Source organism: Gallinula chloropus (assembly GCF_964237585.1).
Source record: "Gallinula chloropus genome assembly, chromosome: 14".
NCBI classification, from domain to species: Eukaryota; Metazoa; Chordata; class Aves; order Gruiformes; family Rallidae; genus Gallinula; species Gallinula chloropus.
The window spans coordinates 16,931,202-16,952,400 of NC_140099.1; positions in this window are offsets into that span (position 1 = coordinate 16,931,202).

Here is a 21,199-nt window from a genome sequence, read left to right on the forward strand (position 1 = left end):
ATAAGACACTGCCTGCTCCTGTGTGCCTGCTTTGGAGACAGAAGTTTTCCAAATCCTGGCATGGTGGGTTGAGCCTGACCAGCATTTAAGCACCCCACAGTGGGCTGGGGGAGACAGTAGGAAGAATGAAAGGAAGAAAATGTCTGGGTCGAGGTAAAGACAGTTTAAAAATGAAGGAAAGAGAGGAAGGGGGAAAAGTGCTAAGAAGGTGCACTCACCAGCTCTCCTGACTAACACCCCGCCAGTCTCTAACAATGGCAGAAGTAGAACATCTTCCAAGTTTTTTGTCCCTGAGCTTGACATTGTATTGCATGGAATATCCCTTTGGCTGGGTTGGGTCAGCTGTCCCAGCTGTGCTGTCATCCCATCCCAAAAGACTCAAAAAGTTAGGTAAACCTTTACCTAAACTTTGGTTAAAAGTTTCACTATTTTTTTTTCTCCAATGCTCAATAATTTCATGGCAATAGCTTACAAATGGGCCGTGGTCAAATGTCCTGATGATTAACAGGAGACTGATACATTTCTGAGGAATTTAACATGAGCACTGGGAAGAATAGAAGCACTCTTTCTCTCTTTAGTGCTTAAAAAAAAAAGCGAATGGGAGGCAAAAGGAAAAAGGAAGGTGAGAGAAGGAAAAAAAGCTTTTTTGGTTAAGTCTTGCTAAGCTTTCTGAAAGTGTGACAAAATATCTCATCAGAAAACGGTCCCTGTCAGGAGACCTGATTGACCAAGAGATCTAATACTAATTTTCATCTAAAGGTGGCGCTAGTCCTTTGCAGTTGGAGTTTTTGTTGCGAGAAGGGAAACACAGATAGCAAGAAGCCCTGACTAATCCAACGCTTACCATTAATCCCAAACAAACCATCATTAGTATCTGGTTTTATCCTGCTTAGTCCTCGCTGGATAGTGAATTATGTAACCTTTGTTTTATTAACATTTAATGGAAGCTTATTATCAGGTAGGTTACCTCTGAAAAATGGGGGGTGGGGGGAGTAGATTTGCTACTTTCTGTACTTTCTTGTTTGTTTGAGAGATTTTTAAGGATTTCTTGAAAAAGCAAGTGGATATTTTGTGATAGGTCCATAAATAAACTACCTTAAAACTCAGAGCACATTGCTTGGCAGCTATTTGAAAACTTAAGAGATCTTTTCAACTGAACTAGCAGATAATGTGGATAAACATAACCTATAAAAGGACTACAAAAACTTACCTTTGTGGTACAAGAGAATTTGATCTGATATTCAGGTGCAAATGCAGCTACTTTAAAGTCTTTCAAATGAATTCCAGCTCTCGTGCCTTCATATATGGTTGAGGATCGATTTTGGTAGGTGAGATGATTTTGGTATGAGTCAGATGACAACAGTTCCACAGGCACAACGTATGGCTGCTTGTGCTCGAGATCTTGGCCTTGTGAATGGGGAGGAGCTGTAAGAGGCAGTCATGAGGCAAGTGCTGCAGGGAGGGGAAGGATTTTGAGGCAAAAAAATGCAAAGGAAAAAAGTGTCCAGTGCCACAGGATGTTGGGGATTTGACATGATGCAGTGTTGCAGTGGCCAGTAAGCAGGTAACTTCTGAGCAGTTACCAGAGCTGCTTCAGGATAAATGCTGATACAAAAGGAGAAACAAGTTTTGAAACCCATGATGGAAACACCTCTGCTGAGCAGCAGACCTGTGGCAGATACTCTGTGCAATTTGAGCACATATAATGTGTGATGAGAGAATGTTTCATTCCATTTGCCAGATGTTTACTTTTGATTTCTCCCTCATTTTTCCCAAATGATAACAGTTCATTACCATATTGTCAACGTTTTCTCAGCATTGATAAAACCCCAGAGACAGGAGAAGTCCCAGCAGCTGATGTACGTAATTATTTCATGCCCACACTGAAAGAGGTGCAGTGAAAGAGACTCTTATGGCAAGTGTTGGTACAGTGGTCTCACCAAAACCATAAACTTCCCAGTCCAGACTTGATGTGAAACCTGTGGAAGCTCATTGAAGATCTCCCTTGAGTGTGCTTTCAGCTGTGGAGTATTGCACATCCTGAGCTCACTCACACAGCAGTTCAGCTCCTGAAGGGTTTAATTGTTGGAGCAAAATCCAAAGAGCCTATTTGCTGTGTATGTGGGGTGTCACATCAAAGTTGTGTGTGCTGTTGATTGCCACATCTGAGATTATCACCTGACACACCTTGATAAAGCTTTTCTAAAAGTGACAGACTAAGCAAAGGAAATCTATTTTTAAAGCTTTTACTGGGAGATTTAATGCTTGGGTCTTTGTCTGGTTTTCTGGTGTTAGGGGGTTCTTTATTTTGTTAATAAAATCCAGTCATTCCACTCACACAGTAAATGGTGACATCTTGAGTGTTAATGAAAGAGAACTGCAGCTGTAGATAATCATTCCTAATTCTCAGTCAAACTTACAGTCTCTGCCTTCTAGGAAGTGTAATGCATTGAGAATAATACAAGGTTAGAGGAACTCATGTATAATTTTGAAGGAAAGTTTTATGTAAAGAGGTAGAAATGTTCTGAGGAACGTGTTTGCAACTGCCTTTCTGGTTTCCTACTGCAGAGAATATTCGACTGACCTTAAACTGACTCAAGGCATTTTGAAAAACTGGTAGAAACAGGAGCTCTTTTAATAGATTAAGTGATAGCTTTTGACAATACAACCCTTTTTTTTCATAAATACATTGTTTTTGTAATAGAAGTCTGCTTTTGCCAACACATTTTGCCTCTGATGTTGTTAGACCATCAGAACCACTGCAGTGGTAAATAGCCATGAGAAAAACTTTGCCAATGAAGGTGTTTTGATGGTACCTTCAGAAAATACGAGTTTAATCTCTCTATTGCAAGAATCATACAAAGAAAATCAAATCACTGAATTATTGGGAAACATGCCAGCAATTTAGGCAACTAAGTTGAGCGTTACATGAGCTTTCCTGTGCCTAGTTTTATCTGTGAGCTCTGAGTGCTCCTTCAGTTTATTTTTAAAAGCTAGGAACAATAAAGAAAATTAGGTATTTTCCAGATACTCCCAGTGATTGAATGTGTTTGATTTCAGCAAATGTGTTGTAGGACACCTAGAAAACTGTGGATTCAGCACACTGGATGATTTAAAACCCCCTGATGTCACCACTGATACTCAGGTGAATCAATTGCTTCAGCAAATAATTAATTTTTGGTTTGACCATAATATGCAGTAAAACTCATAACTGCCATTTCTTATCCTTGGAATCACAAGATACCTTTGTATTAGTTCCTCTGAGTGCAGAGGTTTAGCTGTTTAAAATAGAATGTTTTTATAATACATGTATGTTCTTCTACCACCTTGCACTCTGCTCAGAGTTTCCAGCACATGGCAGCATGTTGTGTTGCTGTTAAATAGTATCGAGACAGAAGCAGAAATGTCAGCTTGTTCTTAGAAGAGGGTAGTGCCGGGGACAGAGGTTTGAGTATCAAGATCCTGCAAGGCGTGCTTGACTCCGCTGCTGCCTTGTTTAGATTTCAGCTATATCTCTTTTTCCTCTTTATCAATTGCAAAACAGGGACGGGAGAGCGATCGAAAATACAGCCAGCTTAAAGGGGAGCTTAAGTGATAATTTATTCAGCTGATAAACATCCACATCGTGACACTTCTACTAACAGAGTGTGCTTTGCTTGGCAGCCGAAGGGATGATAATAGCCCATCATCTCTTGGAAATGAAATTACACTGGAGGTAAGATACAAAACCCTGATGGTGAAGGTAATTAACAGTTGAGCGCAATAGCAGTTGACAGGGTGGTTTCTCCACTGGGTAGAATTTCAAATTGAAGCTGAAAATCTCACAAAGGCTTGCTTCCACACAAAGGTCTGATCCTTGTGAAGCGTGGATTCAGAACTGGAGCGGCCCTGTGAAGTCCTCTCTGCTGAGCACTTGTAAGGTGATGGTAACGTGGGTACCTGATCATGCCATGGTAGGGAATTGTGAACAGGAATTATCATGCTTAATGTTTGTAATGTGTTCAGGAGCCTTGGCTGAGAGATGCAAATAATAATTTGTTGCAATTATTTTATATACTTCATATCAAACTAGGTAAGCTAAATGGGTTTGAATTGATTTTGTCTTTAAAGTGATCTAAACCCTGAGAGCGCAGGATAACCTTTCTATTTCTGACATTTGAGGGGTTTTTTTCCTGATATACATGGATAAAGGGGTGAATTACAAGTAACATGGACAGATTAAACTGTTGCCTTAGAACAAGGATCGACTTCTGATGGGTTAATTTAGAAAGATCTGAAACCTTAAAGCACTGGGAACCAGTTGATTCTTGGTGGGGGCAGGGGGAATGTGTACTACCAAGTGATCGCCAAGGGTGTTAGCAGAGGCCTGTTCTCTGGCAGAGAATGGCATTCAGAGGACTGGCACAGGGCAGGGGGGTGTTTCCAGTGGGTGGGGTTGGTGCCAGCAGCATGCCGAGGTGGCAGCGCACTCGGGTCGCTGGCAGTGTGCAAGTGCTCTTTGGGTGTGGGTGAAAACAGCGTGTGCTTATGCCAACTCTTGCAAAGGTCTGTGTGCACCAATGTTCCAATGTCCCCCAAAAATGTGGGGATTCCTTTGGGCTTGAACAATTCAAGTTGCCAACAGAAGTGCTAAAATACGGGGTTGTTTCCTTGCCTCCCTTCTTTACCATAGGAGTTACAGGAACAGAGACACCCTATATAATTCAGTACCCCCTTTGGTGGTTTTCACCCCTTACTGAAATACAGGAGTCACTTTGTTGCTGGCACAGACTTCCAGCTAGATGTTAAGCAGAAGAAACCCCTTCTCTTGTGAATTGTAGAGATACTCGCAAAACTTCCTACAGCAAATTTCTGTATCTTCTGTTTCTAGGCAGTTGTGCCACATTCTGTTACTTCCTTTTGTTCCAAAACATCAAGTATTCTCTGCCACTGGTTTGAAAGCCTGTTGAAATAATGCTGCAACTGGAAAGAATCCCAAAAGTAAAATAATTAGGCAAGGTGAAGAGCAAGGGCTTCTCTGCTAGCACCAGTTATGTGCATGGACTGTGCTGGGTAGTGGGGGACCCGCCAGCGTGCAGCCCTCTGCAGCTGCTGTCAGCAGGACAGGTGACTCTATGAAGAGATCTGTGCTGAGCAACGAACGCACGTGAAGTAGCAGGTGGTTGTCTGAGCCAAGTTAAGAAAGATGTGCCTAGGCACATTAAATCCAGCTTGAATAATCTTCATCAGTGAGGACAGCAGATTTATGTTCCTATGAACAGGCTGTGTCTGAAATAGCGGACACGGCTCCCAGAAGGGATTTTCACAGGCTTTGGCAGGCAGCCTCCGGAGGGATTTTCACTGGGTGGGTGTTCCCAGAACAGATCGTGCGCATTATTTTAAGGGAAAGTTAAGAAATGAAAGCGTTTTCCCTCTACTAAAACACTTGACCAAGTTTGAAACCCTTCCTTGTCGGGTTCCCTCCTTTGCCCTAAACACATGAGGAAACTTTCACCACCAGTACCTGCTTCCCACGGCTCTGTCCCTAGTTGCAATCCATTTGCTATGCTGACTACTGAGAAAGCTGCTCCTTGCCACCCTCCCCAGCAGACCTTGCACTCACATTGTGCCTTGGGGCCATCCTGGGCTCTGCCTCTCTACTGTGCACAATCGGATCTTGCCCCGGGCCACTTAGTGCGAATGATCTGGCAGGTGATTTTCAGGATCAGTTCTGGTAAAGCCAGGCAGGTGACACAGCACAGACCCTGGGAAGCCAGTAGTGGTTGGGAGTTTTTTTCTCCAGGGCCTGGGGAAATTTGTGAAAAACGCTGGTTGCTTCTTAATCCGCTTTCTTGTCTATGTAGTAAATACAGGCAGCCCCTAGAACAAGGGGTGCCTGTCCCTGCTGGTGTCCTGCCATTGCAGTGGCTGGTGCGTGCTCCCTGTGTCTGTAGCTCCCACCAGTGCAGGCGAGTCCTGCAGCAGCGCTGCCCTGAGGCACAGCATCTGGGTAAGATGCATCAGCTCTGAGTGGTGCAGTGCTCAACACAAGAAGGCCATGGAGCTGTTGGAGCACGTCCAGAGGAGGGCCACAGAAATGATCAAACGGCTGGAGTACCTCTCCTATGAAGACAGGCTGAGAGAGTTGGGCTTTTTCAGCTTGAAGAGAAGGCTCCAGGGGGACCTTATAGCAGCCTTCCAGTACTTGAAAGGTGCCTATAAGAAAGCTGGGGAAAACCTGTTCACAAGGGCATGTAGCAATAGGATAAGGGGAAACGTTTTTAAGCTAGAGAAGGGGAGATTTAGGTTGGATATGAGGAAAAAATTCTTTAATATGAGAGTAGTAGATCACTGGAACAGGTTGCCCAGAGAGGCAGTGGAGGCCCCATCCCTGGAGGTACTCAAGTCAGGGCTGATGGGATTTTGAGTGACCCAGTCTAGGGAAGATGTCCCTGCAGTAAGCAGGGGTTGGACTAGATGACCTCTAAAGGTCCCTTCCAACTTTACACATCCTATGATTCTATGAATGCTCCATTTTGTTAGTTTCAGAAAAAAGCAAAAGGCTTTTTTGGTTTTGTTTCTATAACGACTCTCACTGTGCTGTCTGCTGCCTTTTATTCTTGAACCTGGTGAATGCCATGCAGCTGATCGAGAACCTGGGCGCTTGCACCTCAGGTGCAGTGAGGACCTGAGGCTGAACACCAGTGGGCCTGATGAGGCCTGTTCCCTGGAGAAGCACTAGCAGGTCTCCCTTGTTACCTGGCCGTGCTACACAGTCCATACCTGTGCCACTTTACTCACCTGTACTTTGAGGGTCCAGCACATATAGAGTCATGCTTAAAAATATAATTAGTCACAACCCCCTGCTGAGGTAAACAGGCTTGAGTCCCTTGGCATTCAAGAAAGCTTTTTTTACACCGACTCACATGAAGGTCCATAAAAAGGCATTTAAGATACTGGTACCCACAGGCATGGACTCTTTACATTCTCAGTGGTCAGTGGCAGAAAGATGTGAGGGCCTGTCCTGCTCTTGCGCTCATTTTACTTAAATTCAGGTTGCAGTAGGACCACCCTGGATTTGTGCGTGTGAGCAGACGTGGGGGCCTCTGTGCCACCTCGTGTCACTCTGTGGCATTTGTACCTTACTTCCACCTGTTTAAATCCTGATCAGAAACTGGGAAAGCAGGGAAAGACGATTGCACCATATTGCCCACTGGTATGGTTTCTCAAAGACTTTTTATGCTCTGTTTGTTTCAGGACATAGTTAACTGCTATTTGAGTGAGATGAGCTTTGAGTGTGTCGCTGCTTGGAGAACACCTCTGGGTAATCAGGTAAAGAAAAAAAGTCTGTCAGTCTCTTGAGAATGGCCTGAAGGTCTCTCATATAGCAGCTTTCCAGTTTACCTAACTGAAAATATTAGAAAGCCTCTGCACTGTTGAAAAAAATCTAATATGCTCAAGTTTTGAATTAGTCTCATTTTTAACAGTTGCCTTCACATGTAGCATTCTCTTTTGGCTATTTTGATCTAATATTTATTCATTTGAGTCTCCTAATAACTGTGTGGCCTAAGGAAAACCTATGAACAGTGATGATGTGGAAATTTGTCTTATGGTCTATTATCTATACTAGAAAACTCTTCTTAAAGGTACCCATGCCAGGTATTTGTGTTTAAAGATCATAAAATCTGTCTTGGCTTATACATAGATTGGGTTCTTTGATATCTGCATTTCAGCTTCTGGACATGCTGCCCAGGGAGCTTTGTGCAATCTCTAAATTTGAAGGCTTTCAAGCCCCAGCTAGATGAAGCCATGGCTGACCTGTGCCAGTGTTGGAAACGATCCTCCTTCAAGTGAGATAGTAGACAAGAGCTGTCCAGGGGTCCCTTCCAACAGGCATTTCTGTTGTTTTGAATCTGAATTACATTTATCAGCTTTTTTCACAGTCATGAAAACTTAAAATTAACTTTTGCAATTACATGAAGTCATAAAGGAAACCTCCTGGTGTCCACACTTGAAATAACAAACACGGTGGTGCTAAAGGACAGTGGTGCCTGAGATTCGCTTCAATGCAGACTTGAACTCTGTTTCAGCAAGTTTCTGATTTCACCTTGAGAGCCAGTCCAAAAAAAGACACTTTGGGACTTTACTTTAGGAACATTGGTCTTGATGAAGTGATTGTCTGTCTCGGACATATTTGGTAGAATAATAAAACCTGTCCCAGCTGCATAACCTTAGAACTCTGTCCAGTGGGGATTCAGCAAGAATAATTCCCCAAATAACATGGAGCCCCTATGAATACAAACACCTTCCTCTTTATAGAAGTATGTGGGAAAGGAAGGCTGCTGGCTGCATAACGTGCTGCGGAATCACCGGCATAACAATTCTGATTAAAGCTGACACCTCCCATCTGTTTCTATATGCAGTCTGTTCAGCATAAATCATAACCAGATGGTGGTGGTGTCAGTGTCTCACAAGTCATGCTGCAGTCAGTGGGTGTTAGCTAGGGCTCGGTCGATGCCTAGCTTTGTCACTTTACCCTTAATTGTTGAGTGTGCTTCATCCATAGAAATAACCTTTTATCCATCTGAAGCCAACTGCTTGCTGGTTTCCATGGCGTGGGTGGCCAGAGAACAGGTTTTTCCACCAGCCAAGCTGTTCATCTTCCAAAGCTGCCTGGCTGTAGTACCATTGTCAACAAGTTTTGCAGAGGATCAGGGGCTGGTAATGCATACTGACTCCCTCCAACCCATTTCCCATCTCTGCCACCCACATGGTTAGCCTGACTCTCAGAGCAACACATGCTTTCACTCTCTCATCCTACTAATTTGTGAGCTGGGGTAGCTAGTCATCTTGCTTTACTCCACTCGATCTTGCAAGCCAGAGTGTTGGATAGCCTACCTTGACATAAAGAGCCTCCCATCAGTTAAGGATTTTGAAGGATCAGATAATGGTGATGTAGGGCTTAACCCCTGTTATTTGTGACTACTGTTGAACATCTGGCACTTTAATAGGAGTTCTTTCTGGCTCAAAATCCAATCAGCTAAATTCTTCCTCTCTGATTTCTCCCTGAATTTGCAGCTGAACATATTCAACTGCATTTGAATGACTTAAATTAATTTTTCTCCTTTGTGGTTTCCTCTTTGGCCTTATTAAGGCTGGAGTTTGAAATCCATCTCTCTATTGCTCTGATTTACAGACCAGTCAGCAAAACTGGAGCAGACTCCAGTGTTCCTTAATTTACCTTGACATTGTGGAGATCCAGTCTTGTCTGTGTTCTGTTCAGAGATAGGTTGCTGCTTCAAAGCTTGGATATAAGTCTGGACCTGATGAGCAAGAATGGTTGGGAATCATCTGCGCCTCTTTAGCTCATTCCTCTGCCAGATTACTGGGCAGTCACTTTCAGTAACAGAGCTGCACTTCTGTGGTGTGATGTTCTTTACCGATGGCTCTGTCCCAGAGCCTGTGGCACTGGATGGACGTTATCCAAAGCGGAATGAGTCTTAGTTTGCAGAGCCAAAGCACCAGGAAATTAATTTCTCACCTCAGCAGCAGCTTCAGCTCTTGTTTGGTTTCTCCAAAACCTATGAGAAAACCACCTTGTGAGTGTCAGCAACACTTGCATGTCTTGCAAATCAGAACAGCCAAAGTTCAGCTGCTGCCCTCTTGCTTTGACAAGCGAGTCTGTGCTCAGAAGTGAGGCCCCACATCAGTGATTTATTTCAAATAAAGCAACAGCAGACAAAACTCCAAAGCAATTTTCAGCCTGAGTAATCACTGCAAATTTGCTCCAAATGTTGAACAGATGGAATCTGTATATGACTTCTCTGAGTATAAACACAAGCACCCTGTCATATTTCAATTGCTGATGTAACAACACAATGTGGTTCTTTCTAAAGGGAAAGTACATGAATTTGGGGGGCTGATTATTTGTTTTCTCAGTGCAGTCAAAGATGTGGTGTATTCACTTGCAAATAACACATGACAGTTGCCAATTGGTTCCACTCCATTCAAATATTTGCTCAGCAAAGCAGTAGTATGAATTCTCTGCAAAAGGTGTATCCTTGATATCAAAACCAATGCATGCTTAATTTGGCTCTGCTCTTGCCACATCTGGCCACTTCTGATGTGCAAACCGGCACCAGAACTGAATTGGAAGAGGGATATTTCTTCAGTTATGGCCTCCCCACTGGTTGAAGAGGAAGGAAGTGTGGCAGTCCCCAGACAGGGCTCTCCTACTGTCTCCTCGCATCTCTGTGGCTTTAGGAAAGTCTCTTCCCAGTTCCCACTGGGAATGGGTGGTTATCTTCCTCCCATAAAATATTTTGAAATCTGTTGATGAAAAATACACTAGTTAAAATTCTTACTGTTTTGGCTGAAGATGGGGGTTTTGGAGGGAGGAGAGTGAGGCTCTACTCTGTCTCTGCTGCTGGAGTAGCCAAGCAGCCCCATGACTGCTGTAGCTGATTGTGGTGTCTGTAAGAGCCTCATTAATATTTTAGCTTTCTGGTGTAGTTATGGGATAGATTTGTTGGTTTCATTTGCTTCCAGCAAAAGCTGCTTTAGGCTTACACATGTGAGGCCAAGTACCCCGAGGGAGGATTTAGCGTAGCAGGTCAATGTGTTAATGTTTTACATAATGTTTAATAAGAAAACCAGCTGTCATTTGCTCTTAGCCAGTTGACTGGATCTTCAGCAGTTTCCAATACTTAAAGCAAACTTCTTTCCTGCTGGAGATGCTAAAGGTGTCAAACCCTCACATATAGTATAATGTTTGGGAATGTGTGATATTCTGAAATGTGTGCAGGAATTTCCAGCTTCTACTTTTTCTTTTTAGATCCTGCTAATATCATCTATATAAATACACAGACATGCAAATTTTCACACCTCAAGCTTCCTTTTACTTCTCTGTTAGCCTCCTCCTCTCCTTTTTTAATAGATGTCTTAAAACTCTATGCTGTCGGCAGGTTCTCATCACCAGCCTCCACTGTGGATCCAGTTATATCTGCTTGACTTTTTTTCTTCCCCACCCTTTTTCCCTCTACTAGAAAAAGAGAGAAGGGGAAGGAGGGGTAGAGCAGTGATCCCAGCACACATCTCCCAAGGGACCTCTCCTTCTTTGCCCATGGAGATCAGCTGCAGGGATCTGTCAGCTCTGCTGCTGCTGTCACAAAGCTCTCTGAGCTTCCCATAGCATCACTTCCTGACTCTGCTGCCTTGTTTGTGAGCTCTGGCTGATCTCATATTTATGACAGGGGCTTGCTGTCTCCCCTTTGGAAACTTTTGATACTGAAGAGCTGTCACAATATTTATCAATAATATTGGTGACTGAGAAATGTGTGGTCTAAGGGCAAAGCAGGAATTTGAGTTTTGCTTTGTCACCTCTGCTGCTCCAAGTCTGCCCTCTCTGTGTGTCCCCTCTGACATGTGAGCAATTACTTCAAATGTGTGGATTCAGTCAGACTTTTGTTGCTCTGAATTTCAGTGATGGGTGGTGTGTCATGGCTCACCAGTCACAGGATGGTCTTCTGATTCTCACATGATCAAGTAAAGGAAATGTATGTTAGTGCCCCAAAGCCCCTGCTGGTCTCTGCTTGCTGTGTACCTTTCCCAGTTGTGTTCCGAGTAGCCACCGTTTAGACTACATCATCGCTGAGCCTCAACATCCTTTCATCTCTCCAGGGAAGTGGTGGATTACCCAACCTTGGATACTTTCAAGATTTGTCTGGAGGGAATACTGGGCCATCTTGTCTAGATGGTGCTTTTATCTAGATGGAGCTTTTGCCAAGAAAGGTTGGACTGGATGATCCTTGATGTCCCTTGCAACCTGGTGCTGTGTGAATCTCTGGTCCTTTAACTGGAACCTCATCACTTTGATCTCTGCTGGCTTGTTTCCATTTGACATTCTGCTGCTGAGAACAGGGAACTGCTGAGTTTCATCCCACTGTTGCTGTTGGGTGGATTCAATAGCACTTTGCAATCTGATACAGCATTTTCCCAATACCAAGCTAGGTAATTCTAGTAATGCTGTGGTTGAGAATTGCCCAGAGAAGCTGTGGCTGCCCCTCCATGGCAGTGTTCAAGGCCAGGCTGGATGGGGCTTTGGGCAGCCTGGGCTAGTGGAGGGTGTCCCTGCCCATGGCAGGGGGCTTGGAACGGGATGATCTTTGGGGGCCCTTCCAATGCCAACCTTTCTGTGATTCTGTGATAAATGAAAGAACGTTTAGAGATATAGTTATCTTCCAAGTGACAGAAAAGGATAATACAGTTGCTTGCTCCAGTCCTTGCTACACAAAGCCACATCTGAAAAAAAAAAAAGCAGAGTTAGAGCTTTATCCCACCTTGATAGCGCCATCCTGGGGTAGTCTCCAGTACCTTGGATCTAATTCACACTGCTCGCAGCAGGAACAGGCTTTAACCCTGCATGTCTTTTGCCCTGCTCCTGAGGGAGGGCGCTTGTCTTGTAGGGTTGATCTGGTTTAATTCTTCAAGAGCAAGGTCATGGGCAGATATTTTTGCTCTTCACCAGTGCCACTGTGGAAGTGTTCACTTTTTATTTTACAGTTTGGTATCAGATGGAAGATGCTTTAGTGAAGAAAGAGAAAGGAAGGGCATGCCCCTGGGGACCTGACCTCAGTCAGGATGTGATACTGCAAATACTGCTGAAAGAGAGACTGACCACTTGAAAGATCATGAGATTTGTGTGATGTTTCATAAGCTATCTGCTTGTTCATCCACGTGAAACATAGGTAGAAAGGTCATGGTGTATTTTATTGTATTGCTCTTCTGAACTCAGGATAATTTGCCAAACTGTGTAAGTTGCTCTACACATGTTTTGCTATCTGAACACTATTTAACCCCTCTGGTGCTTTTTTAACTTCCTGCATATTTTAAACTGCTGCAGATTTTTAAATCCTTCCTATTTCATAGAGCTTTCAGTGTTTGAATCCTTAAAAAACCCCTTGAAGTTCCCCGTACTCACACTTTTGAGAGATGAAACTTTGCCAGAATGCCTTCACAGATCCCCAAAATGGTAATGACAGAAATGGAAGTTCCATGTATGCACCAGGAACCTGGGGAGCTGCAATGTTCAAGCTGCAAATAGATACACGGCCTGGGAAAGTTTAGCACGGTGCCTGTTGATGAAAGGAAGGCATCTTTTCCCATTATTGTTATTTTCAGCATAGCTTTTGGTCACTCAGAGCTTCTCAGAGGAAAGCCCCTACTTAAGTCTCTTTCTGCTTTCTACAAGTTTATGTGACAGTCTTAGCTGTGCAAGGAGAAGAGAAAGAAAGGCTAAAGTGGGGAGAGCAGGACCGGAGGCCAGTGAATAAATGAATGCAAACTTAGCCATGGTGAGATTTCCTCTTTCCCACCATGGAAAATGCTAATTAAAAATAAAATCTGCAAAAATCAGTCATTTTTTTCCTTTTCTCAGGAACTGAACTCCAGGAAACTGCCAGTTTTTCACGTTAGCCAAGTTTTTATCTAGATTTTATTTTTCTGAAAAAATAAGTTTTTTTAAAAAAGAACTTTACTCAGAAAAGTATTTGGTTGAATTACAGTCTAGTTTCTCTTCAGATCATATGAATCTTTCAAATGAATTGTAGTCTGTCCTTTGAAAAAAGTTTTGAAATCAAATCTCTGCCCAACCCCAGTCTTTGTACTCAGCACTGCAGCTGCTCTGAGTCCTTCGAAGCAGACTGAGCATAGATTGCAGGCACACTGCAAGGGTGACTTCCCTCCAGCATTTCTGAAGATTGCTGGTTTTTCACCAGACATTTCTGTTGTGATAGTCCACCAAAGCATCTCTCCTGTGCAGGCTGCCTAGGAGGATGAAAACCTAAGGACCAGGCATCAGGCTGAGTTGTACCCAACAGAGGAATCCATCATAGGCTGGCATGGGTTGGAAGGGACCCCAAGGATCACAGAGCTCCAACCCCCTGCCACAGGCAGGGACACCAACCTCCAGGCCTGGATCTACACAAGGTTGCCCAGGGCCCCATCCAACCAGGCCTTGAACACCCCCAGGGATGGGGCACCCACCCCTTCTCTGGGCAGCCTGTTCCAGCCCCTCACCACTCTCTCTGGAAAGAACTTCCCCCTAATATCTCATCTAACCCTTCCCTCCTCCAGCTTCACTCCATCCCCCTTGTCCTGCCAGTCTCTGCCCTTTAACAAGCTGATTCCCCTCCTGTTTCTCTGCTCCCTTCAGGTACTGGAAGGCTGCAATGAGGTCCCCCCACAGCCTTCTCTTCTCCAGACTGAACCAGCCCAGCTCCCTCATCCTCTCTTCGTAGGGCAGCTGCTCCAGCCCTCTGATCATCTCCGTGGCTCCTCTGACCCCTCTCCAACAGCCCCACATCTTCCTTGTGTGGGGCCCCAGCTCTGGACACCGGATTCCAGATGTGGCCTCACAAGGGCAGAGCAGAGAGGGACAATCCCCTCCCTGTCCCTGCTGCCACCCCTCTTCTGGTGGAGCCCAGGATACTATTGGCCATGTGAGCTGCAAGAGCCACTGCTGGCTCATGTTAAGTTTCTCATCCACCAGAATCCCCAGGTCCTTCTCAGCAGGGCTGCTCTCAATGGGCTCTTCTCCCAGTCTGTACCTGTGTCTGGGATTCTTCCTGCCCAGGTGCAAGACCTGACACTTTGCAGTGTTGAACCTCATTAGGTTCACCTGGGCCCACCAAACTTGTCAAGAGGGCCCAGCACAGCTTTTGCAATCTCCAGGGTGTTGATGTTCTCCTAGCACGTGTTCTAACAGCCTCAGTGCTGCGCTGGCTTGGCCTGGCTGATGATCACTCTCAGCAGCACACTTACGCTGGTTAGATCTCCCCAGGGCACTTCTGCAAGCATGTTCTCCCTGTGGGCCAGATACCCTGGGCATTAGCAGATCACAGAGTTTATCTTGTCTTCTCAACACTACCTGAAGATTTCTCCGTGCAGAGGCAATGTGTACTTGCTGCTTGGAACAGGTTTACAGCTTCTTTGTGTTCCTGGAGCTGTGCACAGGTACTGTTTTCACAGCCAGGATCAGGTCTAGAGAGTCATGAGATCAGCTCCTCTCTTTAGTCAGCAATTTATATTAATGTTTGTATTTTCATCAGGTATGTGACAGAGTGAAAGGGGACACTTAGCTTATGGTGTCTAGAAACACAATCCTGTCTTTGTTGAGTTGTGACATCACTGGTGATGAAGGCCTTGCATCGCTGATCTCAAACAAGGACGTTTTCTGCAGCTAATCTTTGAATAGATGAGCAGATCCTCTAACAGATACCCTGAAGACATTTCTGTATATTCTGAAACAAATTTAGTAGCTTGATATTTTTCCCAACAAATGATGACTTATTTGTGATAATTAAAGTAATTGTTTTATTCTTCTTCCCCCATCATCTTGTTGCAAATCATGTCTTTAATCCATCACAAATCTGTTGTGAGCATTTGGAGAAAAAGAAAAACCTAAAAAGCCATTGTACCCAAAACACTGCTCTGCCACAATGATGGTTCTCACAGCCATCAGCCATCAGTGCCCCAGTTCAGTAGAGATGGCCTCTGGAAAGATACCTGTTGTTTTATAGAAACCCTTTTGTAAGAACAGTATCAAAAAGATGACAGGGAACGTCCACATACATTATTCACTGTTAATACTGATACCCTCTTTTGGTCTTTTTATAAGTGACACCGGGTGAAGAAATCTGTGACAACCTTCAACAGAGCAACCTACTTAGCTCTGCTTTGAGGGGGGCCTGTTCTTAAGTAAAGGATGGCTGAAAACTTTTTGCAAACGCTGTTCAGTAGCTTCTTTTTTATCACAGAGGCAGCATTGGGTTTTCTAAATGCCTTCCTTGCCTGCAATTGCTAATAGTTGTTCAGATTATGGAAAATGGGACTGTGTAAGCCTCTCTGCTGCCTGTTTCCTTTGTAGGGCTGTATAGGCAGTGCATTCATGTACAGCATGCTGCTGGCTGTGCATCTTTCAGCTATGACCCTTCTCAGAAACACAACCTGAATAGATAATTTCAGTTGCAAAATCAACCCTTCAATTCTAGATTCATCCTTTTCCACTCTAGATAACCAACCTAATTGAGGGTTTAGGTGGATCTTACAAAGCTGTGCCTCATTTCTCTTCATTAGCAGCAGAAGTCAGGGGTGGCTGAGCTTCTAACTTATTTCATTCAAATTACAGGTCTGAAGTATGGTGAGATGAGTCCAGGTTGCTGCCTCATACCCTCTGTGCATGTTTAGTGAAGTTAAAAACAGCATCATGAAGCACAGGACCCAGTCTCGTGTGCTGGAGGCTGCTGTTATTGTTCACAGCAGGGTTTGCAGCAGCATTTCCTGTGTGGTCTTTGAGTCCTCTCTGAAAGCAGAACTAGTGTTTTCTGGGCAGAGATTTTTCTGGCACTTATCACCCTCTCTACGCCCTGTGGACTGCAGAAAATCAGTTGCCCCATCCCTGGGTCGCTATTATCTGCTTTTGCTGATAGGAAATTGAGGGAGGGAGAAAGGAAGGGCAAGAATACCTATGAGGATTAGGCCATTGGCGTAGCAAGGTTATCTGTACTTTTAGGGCTAGTGCCTCTTGTGCTGAGCTACAGCCCTTTTCCAGGAAAGGGTTTGGTATAAGACTCTGTGTCCATATAGCTAAATAAAGCAGCATCCAACAGTGAGTTTAAGGACTGGAGAGTAATTATCCATACCACTTGTTTGGCAGATTACTCCTTGCCATGGCTGGGCTATGCCAGTTTGCAGTCTGTGTCACTAATGGATGATGGTGCTCTAGAGACACGGTCAGGATGGAAGACACTGCAGCATCTTACTCATTCCTCAGCCCCCTGACATGCTCTGGCAAGCCTTGCTTCCTCAAACACTCCCCTGTGCCCTTACACCATGCTGCATGGCACAGCTATTCACATGCACTTGCTGTGAGATCATCATCCTCCTGAAATCACACGATGCATTTCAGTCCCATGATTTCAGGTATTTTGGATTAAACACCATCCCATGTCCCAGTAATGTCCTCAGACCATAAAGCATTAATCACATGGGCCCCAGAGAAGATGTGGGGCCAAGTCTGTGCAGTGTGGATGTGACCCACTGTGGGTCACTTGGCCTCAGAGCTGCTCCTGTTGTTACTGAGCAGTACAGATACAGGCAGAGAGACTGGAGGTCTGGGGCCAGGCAACTCTGTGGAGAAAGGGCAGGTGATGGACTGTGAGACCTGGAGTTGAAGGAGCTCCTGGTGTTTAGGACAAGTAGGGAAGAGCCATCTACAGCACAGAAGCACTGGCAAAAGGCTTTTCCTTGGGCCAACAGTAATATCATTTGGGGATTTATTGCAGTCACAAAGCAATGCCCTGAAGGGAAGGTCGAAACAGCCATTGCCCATTGGGATTTATCACTGGTAGTTGTTCAGGTCTCCAGTCTGTAGTCTAGGGCAAAAGCCACGTGATTCACATGTTCTATTTTAGGTGTCTGAAAGATCTTTAGATCTTAGTGAAGCGAAGCACACTCTGAAATCAGGTAGACAACTGCACTTGGATGAATGTCTCTCCCCTTTGTGCTGGGACTTCTGGGGAAGGTTAACAGGCTGAGCTTGTTGTGGCTTTTTTTTCCCCCTGTGATGCTGTTTTGTACCAGAGTTAAATGCAGCAGAAGTTGTGCTCAGTGGGAACTTCTGCTTGTTTGACACTTCTTTGAGTTCTGGCACTGACATCTAGAACAGAGCTAGGATGAATGAGCCTGATCACAGATGTGAATATCTGTCTCTATCAGAATAGGTATGTAAAAACAGGCAGTTATTTCTGATCATTTTCCTTCATGAAACCTATACAGCTTTTTTTTGTTTCCACAGAAATAGAAAATGGGAAGTACTTTTTGGTCAAACATGTCCTCTATAAAATCTGTGGTTTGTGCTCCCACCAACTGTAGTTCTGTACTCACTGATTAGCAGCAAGTGGTTACTGTTTTCCATTATTATTTTTAGAACCTACATATAAATGATGCAGTAAAAGTAAAGGGGGAAAAAAACGTAGTGCTTCAGACTTGCAATGGTTTGAAACCAGCTACTGAAGTCAGAGGCTCATGCACTATAAGCTCTGTTATAGCTGGTAATACTGGCAGGAGCTGGGTGTCTGTGTTTGCAAGGTGGGGAGTTAACAGAGAGTCTCAGGTGGCAGGTCTTGCAGATAAACCAGACATGACTCCTATAGGTCACAGCCTGTACCAAAACCCAGTGGCTGCATTTCATAAGCCTGGAGTTTTCAGCAGTAAGGCCCTAGCCTTAGGCTCTAGCAGCTGGAAAGTAGGGAGGTTGCTGCCAGCTAATGAGTGCAGAGGTAGGTGCTGTCCCCTGCACCTTGCTGCATTCATTGTCTAGATAGAGCAGCAGTTCATTCCCCCCAAGTGCAGCCCATAATGTCAAAGCAAAAGCCAATGCCCTTATTTTGCCTGTTTCGTGACCGCTGAGTGAGTTATGTTTGTGTGGCTTTCGTTTGGAATCTGAACTCCACTGGTTTCACTCGAATGTTTAATCAGCATTGCTCAAATGTTTTAGCAGCTTCCTACTGAACCCAAGACTACAATAGAACCTGAAACCAAGCCATTTATTTGCAAGCCTTTAAGACAATTCAGAAAATTATCTTCTTTTCAGAAATGCATCCTCCAGGAGCACAGAAAGTAATAGCTTTCCATTCCCCCCGCAGAGAAAAATTCAATTTCATTTTTAGTTAGACTTCTGCACATTCACATCCTTCCTCTCTAGAGAACTTGTTTTGCTAATAGCTACAAAGCTTTCCAAGCTCCCAGAAAGATGCCAGAAAGGACTGTGACAAGCAGACATTTCCACAGGACAACGGGGTTATGCTTGTAGTGCAAACAAGGTCCATCTGCAGCTCAAACATTGTACCAAAGCCTCCTGCTCTGGCTGTGCAGCCTGCCAATGTGGAGGCCCTTTAGGTGGGTGCTCTGGTTCCCTTCCACCAGTGCAGCATGCACCAGATGAGGCTGAGCAAAACTCAACTACTTTCCCCACTCAGTTCTGCTACCATTTTTGAGTCTTCACTGCAAGAACCTCTGCCCTAACCTTTTCTGGGCTAGCAAACACCTCTACCTGATGTTTTACTGCTTTTTTACAAACAAAAGTTAGAGCTAAGCACTCCATCTACAGACTGATATAGGACCAAGACCCAGAAAGGACAGAGGCCAAAGTTTGGTGCCCAGTCCTCAATCTGCAGGAGTAAGGTTCATCTGTGTTCCCTATCCCTACCAATTCCTTCCTAACCCTGGAGGTTTCTAACCTCCCTATGTACCTGCATCTGATACTAAGATATTCTGCAGATACCTTCAAAAGTTACTTTTGGTAAAGCCAAGCAGGAAAAGTGCTTCACTTCTGTGACAGGCTGTACTACTGGATCTGGTATCGATGGAGGTAGTTTTCTTCATAGCAGTCTGTATAGTGCTGCCATGAAAATCAGATTGCTCAGAGGCTTTTTTGGTGGTGTACTGGGTATAGATGGCAATGTTTTGATCCTAGGGAGTGGGGGTGCAGGAAGGGCCCCTGTGAGCAGAGGCTGGGGTTGCTGCTGTGCTGGACACGGCCGGTTCCAGTCGGCTCTACAATGGACCCACAGCAGGAGCCAGCTGAGGCCTCACCCAAGCTCGCCACACCTCTGGGAAAGCATATTTAGCAAAGGGCAAAAACTGACACATGGAGAAGGAGGAGGGAGCTAAAGGAGGGAGACACAGCAGGGGGAACACCAAGGTCAGAGAAGGAGGTGCTGCAGGTACCAGAGCAGATATCTTCCACCAGAGCCTGGGAAGGACCCAAGTCAGAGAAGAGAGAAAATGTGTAAAGGAAAAAGCAGCAGGAAACTCATTCATACCACTCAGGGTGAAGGGAAGAGGCTGGAGTGGAGGAGTAAAGTTAGGCCTGGGAAAGGTGGCAAGAAAGGTGTTGATTTAATGCCGAGCTCCTTGTTTCTCACTATCTAAATCAGTAATTAAATATCTAACTGACAACAAATTAAGTTAATCTACAGTCATAGAATCTCAGAATCGTGGAATGGTTGGTGTTGGAAGGGACCTCAAAGATCATCCAGTTCCAACCCCCTGCCATGGGCAGGGGCATCTTCCACTAGCCCAGGCTGCCCAAAGCCCCATCCAACCTGGCCTTGAACCCTGCTAGGGAGGGGGCAGCTTCTCCAGGCAGCCTGTGCCAGGGCCTCACCATCCTCATCATAAAAAACTTCTATATTGTATCCAGTCTAAGTCTACCCTCTCAGTTTAAAACTGTTGCCCCTTGTCCTGTTGGTACAGGCCCTGATAAAAAGCCTATCTCTATCTTTTTTAGCCCCCTTTACGTGTTGAATGGCAGCAATAAGGTCTCTCTGGAGCTGTCTCTTCTTCAGGCTGAACAAGCCCAACTCTCTCAGCCTGTAGTCACTGGAGAGGTATTCCAGAGCTCTGACCCTTTTTGTGCTCATTTTCACTGTCTTACCCCAAGTCAAATCTGTTTCGCCCATGACAGTAACTGCTAAGTGATCTCCTTGTCTTTAGCTTTCATCCAGTCCAGCTTCCTGACCAAGTCAGGGCTGATCCAGTTAATGCAAGTTGTTAAAGCCTTTGTCCAAATGCTTCTTAAACACTGATGGGTTTGGAGCATCGACCACACGTGGAAGCCTGTTTCATGTGTGACCACCTGCTCAATAAAGAAATGCTTCCTAATGTCCAGTCTAAACCTCCACTGGAGACAAGGTATGCTAATGAAATACTTCTACCATGGCTACACTAGGGAACATCTTAACATAATTATCTCAATGAGATTTACTCACAATCACACATGGAGTTGCACTTGGTTTTGGAAAAAAGGCTGTACTGTGTACAGAAGGGTTAAGCTGAATCTGTTCTTACTGCAGAGTAGCCAGATGTGGTTGTTTTCCTCTCCAGGCAGACAAGCCCAGCAGTAGCCCTGTGAGGATATAAATCACTGTGAAGACTTTCTGTGAAACCCAGCAGTGTGGGCTGTTAGGAGCCCAGTTTCATCTTTCTTTGATCAGCTGTGAAGCCAAGATGTGGTCTTGTGCAACCTGCAGGCTTGTTTGGGGTGATTTTTTTAATTTTCTCATGACTTGGTTTTAATGTCCTAACCCTAGTTTATATGTTGACTTTAGACTGCTTGTTAAAGTAGTAATTTTCTGTTTTCTGTGAGTTCCTCTGAGTT